This window comes from Erinaceus europaeus, chromosome 1 (assembly GCF_950295315.1).
Source record: "Erinaceus europaeus chromosome 1, mEriEur2.1, whole genome shotgun sequence".
NCBI lineage: Eukaryota > Metazoa > Chordata > Mammalia > Eulipotyphla > Erinaceidae > Erinaceus > Erinaceus europaeus.
In genome coordinates this window covers 153,018,814-153,031,418 of record NC_080162.1, presented here as the reverse complement: position 1 = coordinate 153,031,418, position 12,605 = coordinate 153,018,814, and the positions used below count along the sequence as shown (strand labels likewise).

General features: G+C 38.5%; 1 non-coding gene across 1 annotated transcript; it reads left to right on the top strand.

Annotated features, from left to right (window-relative positions):
- The first annotated feature begins 10,111 nt into the window (after window positions 1-10,111).
- Window positions 10,112-10,215, top strand: LOC132542743 (U6 spliceosomal RNA). The gene has a single exon (XR_009553717.1). It is a non-coding gene; the product is annotated as a U6 spliceosomal RNA (small nuclear RNA).
- The last annotated feature ends 2,390 nt before the right edge of the window (window positions 10,216-12,605 follow it).

Sequence of the window (12,605 nt, the reverse complement as noted above, 5' to 3'; positions counted from 1 at the left end):
CTCCCTACAGTTTGGCAGGTGACATGACATGTGACGTGCATTCACTAACCTTGAAACGACCAAAAGGACTTATACACCTTTCATACTGGGGGAAGAAGCCAGAATGACTAATAGAATCACAGTGTCGCAGGGAGCTAGCTCAGCAGTAGTGCAGAGCACTAACTCACAAATTAAAGTCCTCAGGTTCAATCCCTGGCACCACACAAGACAGAACTGAGAAGTGCTTTCCCCCTACCCCCAACTCTTTGTGCCTCTCAGATTCTCTTTCTCCTTTTTTCTCCTTACATAAAAATAGTAAATTGGGCTGGAAAAATAGCACAGTTAGATAGTGCTCTGCCTTGCCATGTGCCAGACCCAAGTTAAAGCTCAGTCCTCCCCACATTGAAGGAAACTTTGGTGCTGTGGTCTTTTTTTTTTTTTTTTTTTTTGATATCTCTGCCTCTCTGCTTCTCTGCTTTCATAAAAAAAGTAAGTCAGTCAACCCAATTAAAGTAATAATCCAAAAAAGGAAATATATCTTTTTTATCTTCTAAGAAAAATTATAAATACTAGTGAAAAGAATAACTCCAAGATTTGTTTATAGACAGTGATTCACCAACTGCTCTTAATATTTTTATTATTTAAGGATATAATTGATTTTAGTAAATGATTCATGAGTTAGGCAGCATCCTACCTAGCAAGTAAAAAGTTGCTCCAAAATGAATTATACAGAATTAAAGGCTTTCTTTCATAGGTAGAAAAGGGCAAGGGAAGAGGGGATTTTCTCTTTTCTTTCTTTTCTATATTACTGTCTAACATATGATTATTTGCTTCTTTTTTATTTTATCTTATTGGGTGGGATAAATAGCATAATTGTTATGCAAAGAAAATCTCATCTCTGGGGCTTTAAGTCCCAGGTTCATTCCCCTGCTGGTACCACCGTAAGCCAGAGCCGATACGTGATCTGGTAAAAAAGAATAAAATAATAATAATAATCCCCTGTACCACCATCAGCCAGAGTTGAGCAAAGCTATGGTTAAAAAAAAAAATGAAGGGAGGATGGACAACATACTCTATGCTACACTTGAGGAAGATAGAGCCTGGAATTGGGGCAGCTTTGGAACGTTCCTACTCATGACCACAGAATGTGAGCTCAGATCTACAGGGATGCAGAGGTCACATAGGCTCCTAAGCTGAATATGGGCCCCAGAGCACATCAAATCGATAGGGTTTACAGTCAACAATATTTATACCCCTTCCCCATATTAGGGAGCTACTCTCTTCCCTGATTCAGCTTTCTAGTCCTTCTTCTAGCCATGACATCGTCTCCCCAGACAATAACTAGAATCCATCTGCATATCAGATTTCAGGCTCAGGGGAAAAAAAAATAAAAAGCTAGTATAGCCACAGGTCCTTTACAATATAACTAAAATATGCCTACTAGCTATCTACAAAATGGAGGACCCCCTAACTCCTCATCTGCACTACTCCAGCCTTTAGGTTCATGATTAGTTAACAACTTGTTTGGCTTTATATGTTAACTCTCTTTTAAGCCACCAGGTTCCAGATGCTAGCACGATGCCAACAAGACTTCCCTGGACAGACAACCCCACCAATGTGTCCTGGAGCCCTACTTCCCCAGAACTCTACCCCACTAGGGAAAGAGAGAGGCAGGCTGGGAGTATAGGTTGGTCTGTCAACACCCATGTTCAGTGGGGGAAGCAATTACAGAAGCCAGACCTTCTACCTTCTGCATCCCACAATGACCTTGAGTCCATACTCCCAGAGGGTTAAAGAATACGAAAGCTATCAAGGGAGGTGATGCGATTTGGAGTTCTGGTGGTGGGAATTGTGTGGAGTTGTTGTACCCCTCTTATCCTATGATTTTGTCAATGTTTCCTTTTTATAAATAAAATAATAAAATATATAAACATAAAAATTAAATTTTTATTTTAATCCCCTGCACCACCATAAACCAGAGCTGTGAAGTGCTCTGTAGAAAAATTTTTTTTATCTTATTTATTATATATGAAATAGACTGTTTCACATGAGACAAAAGAAGAGAGGGAAGCAAGTCATCACTCCAGTATGTACAGTGCTAGAAATAATATTTTTATTCACACAAAATATTTATTAATATAAAATAGATAATACATTTTGAGCTCCTTCTTTGGTGCCAGGTACTGAGTCTTCAAGTGTTTAATATTTATTTTTTCATCAATTCATTCATTTATTAGGCAGATATTTGCTCAATATCTATTTGATGAGAGGCAATGCTTTATGTCCTTGGATAAAAGTATGTCTCAGTTATCCTGTTAGTTGAGTCCATATCCCTCATCTTCCATATAATGAAACTAAGTTTTATTAAGGATAACTTTAATTGAATTAGCATAATAAGCAACTCCAGGAATCTAGTGCCAGCCTTGATATTTTTGACCCCTCAGTCCTCCTTCAAAGCTCTGCTTAGTTTCCATGAGCCACAGCACCTTCCCATGTGAAACAGACTTGACAATGTTTTCTGTCCTGTCTCACTAAGAACCAGGGGAGATAATGTGAGTCAAGGTGCTTTGCAAGCTTTAGAGTGTTACATAAAGACATTAATACTAGCCTAAGGAGTACTTTTGCAACACAAAATAAATAGCATATTTCTGAAATTTTGACTCACATGCAGAAAGGACCATTAAGGTGCTTCTGAGAAGAGTAGTTCCAAATTCACAACCAATGTCTTAGTATTTACAGTGCAGATGATGGCATATCCACAGAGCTATACCAATAGCATCATTTATTTTTTTTTACCCAACAAGCAGAAGACCAGAACTCTTGAATAAGACTTATCCATTACTCATGAACTTTTATTTTTGCATTCCGGTCTTAAAAATTATAAACCACAGAGATAGATTTTGTCCAGAATGACTCTGCTCAAAAGCAGAAAAATAGATTTAATGACCTTCAGAATCCTGTCCCTCCAGATTTTGAATTTTGTTGTATGCAAGATGCTTTCTAAATCAATTATAGTGGAACATCTACCAGAATTAAAATGTTTTTCAAAAATGTAAAATGATCATGCCTACATTTTAGGCATTAAAACACCATTTGACTGTTTTTCCAACATACTGACTTGAATGTAGAAGAAATGATAAACAATGATCTTTTTTCTTTAAAAAAACAAAGTTAAAATAAAACCTCCAAGTTACAGAGCAGCTTGAAACCTCTACAATAGCAATTATTGTGTAATTAACAGTCAGATGGTCCCTGGTCATAAATGTCATGAAAAAGACTGCCTCTCTGATAAATTACCTTTGAGAGCTCTCACCAAGCACTGGAAATGAGTAAACAGCCTTGAGTTATAGAAGACCTTATCCTCAGAACAAAACTTAATTAACGATACAGACTACATTGATTTCCAAATATTTTAGGCCTTTGCATGAAGTTTCAGAATCTGGCTATAATGGTTATGCCAGAAGACTTTTTTTTTTTTGACTGATTTAATAATGAACAACAAGAACAGAGGATAAGATGGGCACAATTCCACATGATTCCCACCACCAGAGTTCCAGATCCCATCCCCTCCATTGGAAGCTTTCCTATTCTTTATCCCTCTGGGAGTATGGACCAAAGATCTTTATGGCAAGCAGAAAGTGGAAGGTCTGGCTTCTATAATTGCTTCTCCACTGAACTTGGGCATTGGCAGGTACATCAGTGAGATTATCTGTCCAGGGAAGTCAAATTTCAGTCATGGTAGCACCTGCAACTTGGTGGCTGAAAAAGCATTAAGATATAAAGCAGAACAAATTGTTTAATAATCAGGAAGCCAAAGGTAAGAGTATAGCATAATTTAATAATCAGGAATCTATAGGTAGGAATATGAAATTTGGAGTCTCCGTTTTGAAAAAAGCTAATAGATCTATTTTAGGTATATTTTTCTGAGATCAGAGGAGATTGGGAGTGTTCAGAGTGGTATGGCTGTACACTATTTTAGGTATATTCTAAAGGGCCTATGACTTTACTAATTTTTACCTGAGCCTGACAGCTAACATACAGGTGGCCTAAAGGTATGTTCTGGGAAGGTTATGCCAGAGCAGGAAATAGGATGAAAAATCTGGATCTGGGTAGAAAGTAGTTCCAAAATATGGGGAAATATATAAATATTGTTAACTGTAAACTCCATCGATTTGATCTGCAGCCCATAGCAAAAATACTTTCAAACCAGAAGCTCTGAGGTCCCAGTGTATGTACCCCCTGCACCATCACAGTTGACCAGTGCTCTGGTTAAAAACAAAAATAAACAAGCCAGAAATCTTGCAAGAGAATATTGGAATGAAGGGCTGGGAAAGGGACTGATTAGTCATCTCTGTTGTGGTAATCTTGCCATTTTTATTAAAACTTGAGTTCCCAGACCAGAGAATAGTTGAAAAAAAATGTTCACTGTGTACCTAATCATAGTTCAGACACACTATTTAAATTACCTGCTGTAAGAGTCTTTCAGCTGGGATTGTTTCTCCGATAAAGACATCTGAAGTAACTCAGTATCTTAGAATGAGATCTTGTTTGGAAATAGTTGTTAACAGAGGCAGCTTAGATAAAATGAGGTTGTTAGACTGTTTCTAATCTAATATGATGTGGCCCTATGAAAGGGGGAAGTCTAGACACAGAACATACAGAGAGGGAGGCCTGTGAGAAGACACAAATTATGTGAAGATTAGAGCTATGCTACCACAAAACAAAGGGTGAAGGCTGGAAGAGGCAGGGAAAGAGTCCCCCTCCCTTCCAGAAGTATGGTTCTGCTGGCACCTTGATTTTAGATTTTCGGCCTCTATAACTTTCGGATGGTACATTTTTTAAATTGCCACCAAGATTATCTCTGGGGCATGGTGTCTACACAAAGAATCCACTGTTGCTGCATACTTTTTTCTTTCTTTTATCTGACAGGACTGAGAGAAATTGAGAGGGGAAGGGTAGGTAGATAGGAAGAGAGAAAGAAAAGCACCTTCTCTGCTTCTGAAGCTTTCTTCTGCTGGTGGGAACCAGTCTTGAACCTGGGTCTTTGCACATGGTAATGTGTCCACTCAACTGGCTGTGCCTTGGCCCTGGAGATATTTCTGTTCTACGTTGTGCAGTCTGTGGTACTTTGCTACAGCAACCTCAGAAAACTTAATACAAGGGTATTTCTAGAGAAAACAACTCAAAACAGCCATAGGAAGATGGACTTCAAAATCAGCCATTCTCTCAGTCAATATTTTCTGAACTCTCTACCCAGAGTACTCAGAATATGAGAACAGCAAAGATAGGCAGGTGGACTGGGAGATAGCTCACCCAGCATAGTGCATACTTTTCCATGTATAAGGACCCAAATAGGCACCTAATCACTACATCAGAACAACATGCAAAGAAGAATGTTCATAAGCAGTGAAATATCTGGGAAAATACAATCTTTCAAGAGTAGGCATGAACTCCTAGCAAAGCATTGCCAACAAAACACACAATAAAACAGGAAAACAAGCAGGGTTCACCTTTTTTTTTCTCTTTCTGTTTGATAGGACAGGCATAAACTGATAGAGAGGGAGATAGAGAGAGGAGGAGAAAGACACAACTTCCCTACCTTGAAGTTTCTTCTCTGTAGGTGGAGACCAAGGTATTGAGTCTAGGTCCTTGCATATGTGTGTTCAATGAGTTGCACTGTCACATGACCCCAGCATTCACCTTTCATAGAATATATACCCAGGCAGAGGAAAGTAGGAAATGAAAAAGTTGGAAAATATGTAAAATGAGCTCAAAGTTGGTAAGTAATACTGAAAAACAGAAGTAGGACAAAAGAAAAGGAGAGTTATGAGGTTAGGGAAGTTATCATAATAACTATGCAAAAAGACTTTGATGCTTGAGGCACTAAAGTAACCAGATTCAATCCCCAGCACTACTATAAGCCAGAGCTGAGCAGTGCACTAATAAAAACAAACAAACAAAACACCACCAATACATATGGATGGGTATCTTAGAGGTATCAGGAAATTCATACCTATAAAGGTGTGATTTAAGTATCATCGGCAAAAAAAACCCAAAGATTTTTGAGAATCTAAGAGGAAAGAGATGAAAAGATGGGAAATAAAGGTTGTGAAGAAATAGCAAGGATATTAAATAAGAAAAGACTGGGAGGAAAGTCCTAAAGTTTGAATAGCTTGTCAGACCTGGTAGGTCATGGTGCATATCACGATTGTAGCATGATATAAAAATATTATTGGAGCATTTTAAGTTCAGGATTCTTGCTATGACCTATACATTAAAATCATCACTGCATTTCTGTGTAAAAATAAATGTTGATAGAGAGTGAAAGCAGGGAGAAACAATTGTCCATATAAGACTAGCCTATGCGGTAGTAGAGGGGTAGAGTATCATTACTGGTCAACTTAGGATCTAGAACTTGGATGCAGGGTGGGTTAACAAAGTAATTGTCATTGGTGGAGGGGTAAAGTAAGAAAGAAATCAATGAGATTCTTTTCTTTTTGACATAAACAACTGTGTGAGGATGCCACAAAATGCGAAGGGAGAGACAAAAATATGAGTAGAGAGAGTGGAGTCAAGAGTGGAGTTTGAGCAGATAACTAAGCTGTAGAGCATAAAACTTGCATATGCTTCCCCAGAGCCCCACCCCACTAGGGAAAGAGAGAGGCAGGCTGGGAGTATGGATCAACCTGTCAGCGCCCATGTTCAGTGGGGAAGCAATTACAGAAGTCAGACCTTCTACCTTCTGACCTTGGGTCCATACTCCCAGAGGGTTAAAGAATAGGAAACCTATCAGGGGAGGGGATGGGATACAGAGTTTTGGTGGTGGGAATTGTGTGGAGTTGTACCCCTTTTATCCTATGGTTTAGCCAATGTTTCCTTTTTATAAATAAAAAGTTAAAAAAAACACCTTGCATATGTGTTGTCTCACATCTGCTCCCCCAGGACTGCATAAGCCAGAACTGAGAATTGCTCCTATCTTTCTCAATTTCTAATTAATTAATCTTTTGAAAAGGTTCTTTTTAAGGAGTTCTGTGTGCCCATTTTTTCTATACCCCAAAACAATTTCAGTCCATACTCTTAAGGGGAAAACTGTTAGGGGTTCATTTCCAAAGTGATGGAATTCCATATCCACATGTGTATGGAACTTCTGTCACCAGGAACTTTTGTTTTTGTACCATCACAGAAAACGAAGAGAATCTGGAGAATACCTGAGGAAGTCAGACACTATTTCTCTTATTTGAGAGCAAAGAGGGAAAGAAGTATGGCTTAGAAAGGAAGAGGAGCTGGGGCTTTAGAAGTGAATAAAAATGGGCATCAGCTTCCACATGGGGTCAGCCATATTTATCTAAATGGCCCACATACCTCCAGTATGCTCCTTTTCATTTTCCTAATTAAAAATTTAAAATATCAAGGCATGGCCATGGAGTAACAGCAACTAGATCAGACTCTTTGTTAAAACAGTTAATATCTACAACTATCAAACTTAACAAAATTTGCCAACTATAGCTGAGACATCCTAAGAAACACCGCAGCCTAAGGTGGGTGCTCACATGCATTATTGGGGTAAGAAGGAGTGTTGGACTGAGACCAAACACAAAGAATTTAAAGCTCTGAGAGAACATGGCGCCATTTTCCCCTCTACAGACAGCAGTAGTCAAGGCAACACATAGTGCTGGCAGTGTGAGAAGAGAGTTTTTGACCTTTTAGTCCGTGACCCCAGGGGCATTAGCCTACTGAATCTGGGCAAGGACTCATCAAAAAAGCCGGGAGAATTTTTGAGCAAAAGAAGTCCAGTCTGTTGTTAAAACATAAAGGTAGTTTGATGTAGCTGGCAGTGGCTAAACAGTAAAGTGAACCCTGCTTCTATGAAAATAGCTACAGCCTAGCAGCAACCCCGTGAGATTTTGTTTCAGATTGAAATCAAATGGAGAAACCATTTGAACACACCACATGAAGCACAAAACAGTTCTAGGAAAAAATGAAAAAAACTAATCACAGCCTCCACCCCACCACCATGCAACATATAAACAAAGTTCAGAGACCACAACAACAGCACCACCTGCTGACCAGCAATAACTAGCACAATAAATGCATGAGCAGAAATATTGCAAAGCAAATTAGCAAACATGCCAAACCAAACAAGTGAAACAGGACTCTAAGAAATGATAGTCACAGTGGGATTACTAGAGAAAGATCGCAGAAAGCTCATTATGAGGACTCTCCATGAATCTAATCATAGTATAGAGGAACATATTCAAGACTTGAAAGGACGGTAGCATAGCAGGTTGAGCACACCTGGCCTGGCCTGAAGCACAAGAACCAGCTTTCAAATCCCGGTCCGAGCCCCCTGCTTCCCACCTGCAAGGGATTGCTTCACAAGTGATGAAGCAGGTCTACAGGTATCTATCTTTCCTCCTCTCTATGCTTCCATCTTCTCTCTCGATTTCTTTCTGTCCTGTCCAACAACAACAACAGCAATGACAAAAATAATAATAATGACAATAACAAGGGCAACAAAGTGGGAAAAATGGCCTCCAGGAGGATTCGTAGTGTAGGCACTGAGCCCCAACAATAACTCTGGGGGCCAAAAAAAAAATTTAAAAAAAAAGAATTGAAAGGATATTTTTCTAAGGTGTTAGAAAACATAAAAGAAGAGCTTTGAACAAAGTTCTCTAAGAAATCAGAAAACATTAAAGAAGAACTTTGAGTTCACTAAGCAGTTAGGAAGCACGAAAGAAAAACTTCAAAGAGAATTGCAGGTAGTGAAAGAGACTCTGAGTGCAGTACAAACTCAGGTAGAAGGCTTAAGAAGAAAACTTACTCATGCCAAAGAAAGAATATCTAATCTAGAAGATACAATTATGCTCACTCTTTTAATTTATGAGAAAGGGCAAAGGTTTAGAAAGAATAAAGCAACTATGTACAATTGCAGACTCCATCGAAAGATCGAATTTAAGAGTGACAGAAATTCCAGGAAGAGGATAGGTGGAGACCATATTCAGGGAATATCCAAGAATTTTCCTCACTTATGCAATCCTCAAAACATTTATTTAAGAGGCAGAGTATACACTCAGCTTCATGAACTCAAATGACCAACATGACAGCATATCATTGCAAAACTATCAAAACTCAATGAGAAGATGAAAAAATTATAGGCTTCTAAGGAAAGGAAAGAAGTCACATACAGAGCCACCAAGTTGCAAATGCTATCATGATTCCATCCTAACTTTCCTGTGCAGAGTACCTCACTAATATGTCCGGGAACCTCACCTTTGCAGAGCCCTACCCCATTAGGGAAAGAGGAAAAAGCTGGGGGTATACATCAAGCTACCAATGCCTATGTCCAGCAGAGAAACAATTACAGAAGCTAGAACTCCCACCTTTCACATCCCCCCAAAAAGAATTTTGGTCCACACTTCCAAAGGGGGAGAAATAATAGGGGAAGATGAACAAAGGGCTCTGAACTCCAATTCCATCAGGACCCTAGAGAGAAAAGGAAAAAAGGAAGGGCATTCAGATGTAGTAGTAGGTGTAGGTGTGACTTAGAAAGGAAGAGAAGGCAGGCCCATGGAAAATTTGCAAATATATATAAATACACAGAAATAATAGTCAAACCATGTCTGCAACCTCGGGAGAACAACTACAGCTTTCAGTGGAGGGAATGGGGACAGAGAACTCTAGTGGTGGGAACATTGTGGAATAATCCCCGTTATCTTATAATTTTGTAAAGCAATATTAAGTCACTAGTAAAATTTAGAAAACTAAAATATTTCATAAAACCTAAAAAAAGAAGTTTAAAATATCAGGGAAAAAATAAAACCTTATGAGGAATACCTTGATAGAGCCAGGGAGGGGATGTCTTTTTAAATTTTTTTTTTATTTATAAAAAGGAAACATTGACAAAACCATAGGATAAGAGGGGTACAGCTTAGCACAATTCCCACCACCAGACCTCCGTATACCATCCCCTCCCCTGATAGCTTCCTATTCTTTAACCCTCTGGGAGTATGGACCCAAGATCATTGTGGGATGCAGAAGGTGGAAGGTCTGGCTTCTGTAATTGCTTCCGGAGGGGATGTCTTTAACAGTGAAATAAAACTCACTAATTTGAGTCTTATAAGTGAAAAAATGTGTGCTCGCTTCAGCAGCACAAATACTAAAACTGGAATGATACAGAGATTAGCATGGCCCCTGTGCAAGGATGACATGCAAATTCATGAAGCATTCCAGATAAATAAATAAATAAATAAATAAATAAATAAATAAATAAATGTCATGGAACATTCTCATTGGAGTCCTACTCAGCAGTTAAACAAAACAAAACAAAAAGACTGCAATGTGTCCTTTGGGACTGGCAGTGAGTATGATTAGTGAAGTAAGTAATGAAGTGAAGGATAACTATGAGACGATTTCACTCATATGTGGCTCCTAAACTTGAAGTAAGTATATAACTACAATTACCTATTTAACCCATTTATCTGTTCCAGGTCCCATATATATTTACCCTTAGCACAGGAGCCTGTGTAACCTCCAAGTCCCTGTCAGCCTGAGCTTACAGTCAGTCCCTAGTGTTCACAGCTGGGAACATTGTAGGCTGCACTCATTTCAGGACCAGTTTTCCTTAAGGGCAGAGTAGGGTGATCCAGATTCCCTTAGGAAAGTGGGGCAGTCCCTCCTATTGTTACTTTAGTGAGGCCCACAAGAGGATCTATGGTGATTGATAATCCAAATTCTTTTTTGATGTATAATTTTACAAATAAATACTTCTGGAATCTTGGGATGAACAGATGCACATTTGATACTGTCCTAGCTTGGGACATGCATTGTGCCCTACCTGATCTCTTATGATCAACTATATGGCAATTGACTAAAGTTACTCTCTCTCTCTCCACTAGGATATGTCTAATCTCAGGGCCTTGGAAATTGGATGAGGTTCTCTTCCTGTGAATCTCCATACTTTTTCATTTTAGATATAGACAGAGACATAAAGAAAAGGAGAAAAACCACAGCCCCCCAGTTTTCTCAGTGACTGTGGTGTTTCCAATATGGTGCTTGGACTCAAACTCCTGCCCTTTGCATAGGAAAGTGTGTATCCTATTGTATGAGCTATCTTCTGGCCACATCTCTCTAATGTTTTTAAAGTGTGTTTATACTACCAGTTATTTGACCCTGAAGTCTAAATGAAGAAAATAAAATAGCTATACAGGAAAGCGAAGAATGTTAGTAGGTGACTTCAGGGAAGCGTCACATTCCCTTACGTAATATAACATGATTTCTTGGACACTTTGAGAATATGGCTCTGTACTATAATTTATTAGCTGGAGGACAACAAGAAGAACCTTAAGATATTGGTAGCATTAGGTTTCCTAAGTAATCTGGAAATATGTTAGCTTTATATAAAATAGACTGTATTTACCTTAATTGGTAAAATAAGTGGTGGAGACAAAAACTCAGATCATATGAAGCCTAGTAATCATAGGCATCTTTATTTTTTTAAAATTTATTTTGGATAGAGACATAGAGAAATTGAGAGGGAAGGCAGAGATAGAGAGGGGGAGAGAAACAGACATTTGCAGTACTGCTTCACCATCTGCAAAGCTTCTCCCATTCAGGAAAGTACTGAGGGCTTGAGATCAGCCCCTTGCACATTGTAACATGCGCCACTACTGGGTCCCAATGGATAACTTTCTTTTGAATACTTTGTTAATTAAAAATGAGTACAATGTGTAGTTTATAAAAGCTCAGATTTGCAACAGGGTTTCTTTAACACCCAAGGCAAATGATGAATTTTTATTAAAGTATGTTTTAAGATGTAACTATATTTACCTAATTTGGCTAATATTAAAATTGGAATTCCAGAAAGGAATTTTGCAAAATGACTATTTGTGCTAGGATGCAAGTTCTAATAGCATTACACATAAATGTATGATCTCAAAAGTTACAGTTTGTCTTTCATATTAATTTCCATAATTTCTCTGGATATTTTTAAATACTTGTTTTCGTTGAGGCTTTGGCACACCAGATCAACTTTAGCAGATATAAGAAACAGAGAGAGGAGGTGAGAGGGAAAGATACCATATTATTGAAACTTCCTCCAGCATAGGAGGCATTGTACTTGAACTTAGAAGGTGCACCCCAGGTGAGCTATCTTGTCTGCTCCTAAATATGTTATTTAAAAATTTTTTTTATTACCTTTATTTATTTATTAGATAGAGACAGCCAGAAATTGAGGGGGGAGGAGGAGATAGAGAGACAGAGAGACACCTGCAGCCCTACTTCACAACTTGCAAAGCTTTCCCCCTGCAGGTGGGGACCAGGGACTTGAACCTGGGTCCTTGCACATTGTAACATGTGCACTCAACCAGGTGCACCACCACCCGGCCCCCCTAAATATGATATTATGGAACAGACTTAGATGTTAGAATTTCAAGCTAGCAATTTCTGACAATACTATGGTCCTCATGTTGCAGAGTTCTAGCAAGGTATGGAGATTCATGAATTTATTTTTTAATTGTTGTATTAGTGATTTAATAATGATTTACAAATTATAAAATAATAAGGGTATAATTCCACACCATAACCACCACCAGAGTTCTGTGCCTTGAACTATCTCTAGTAGAAGCTGC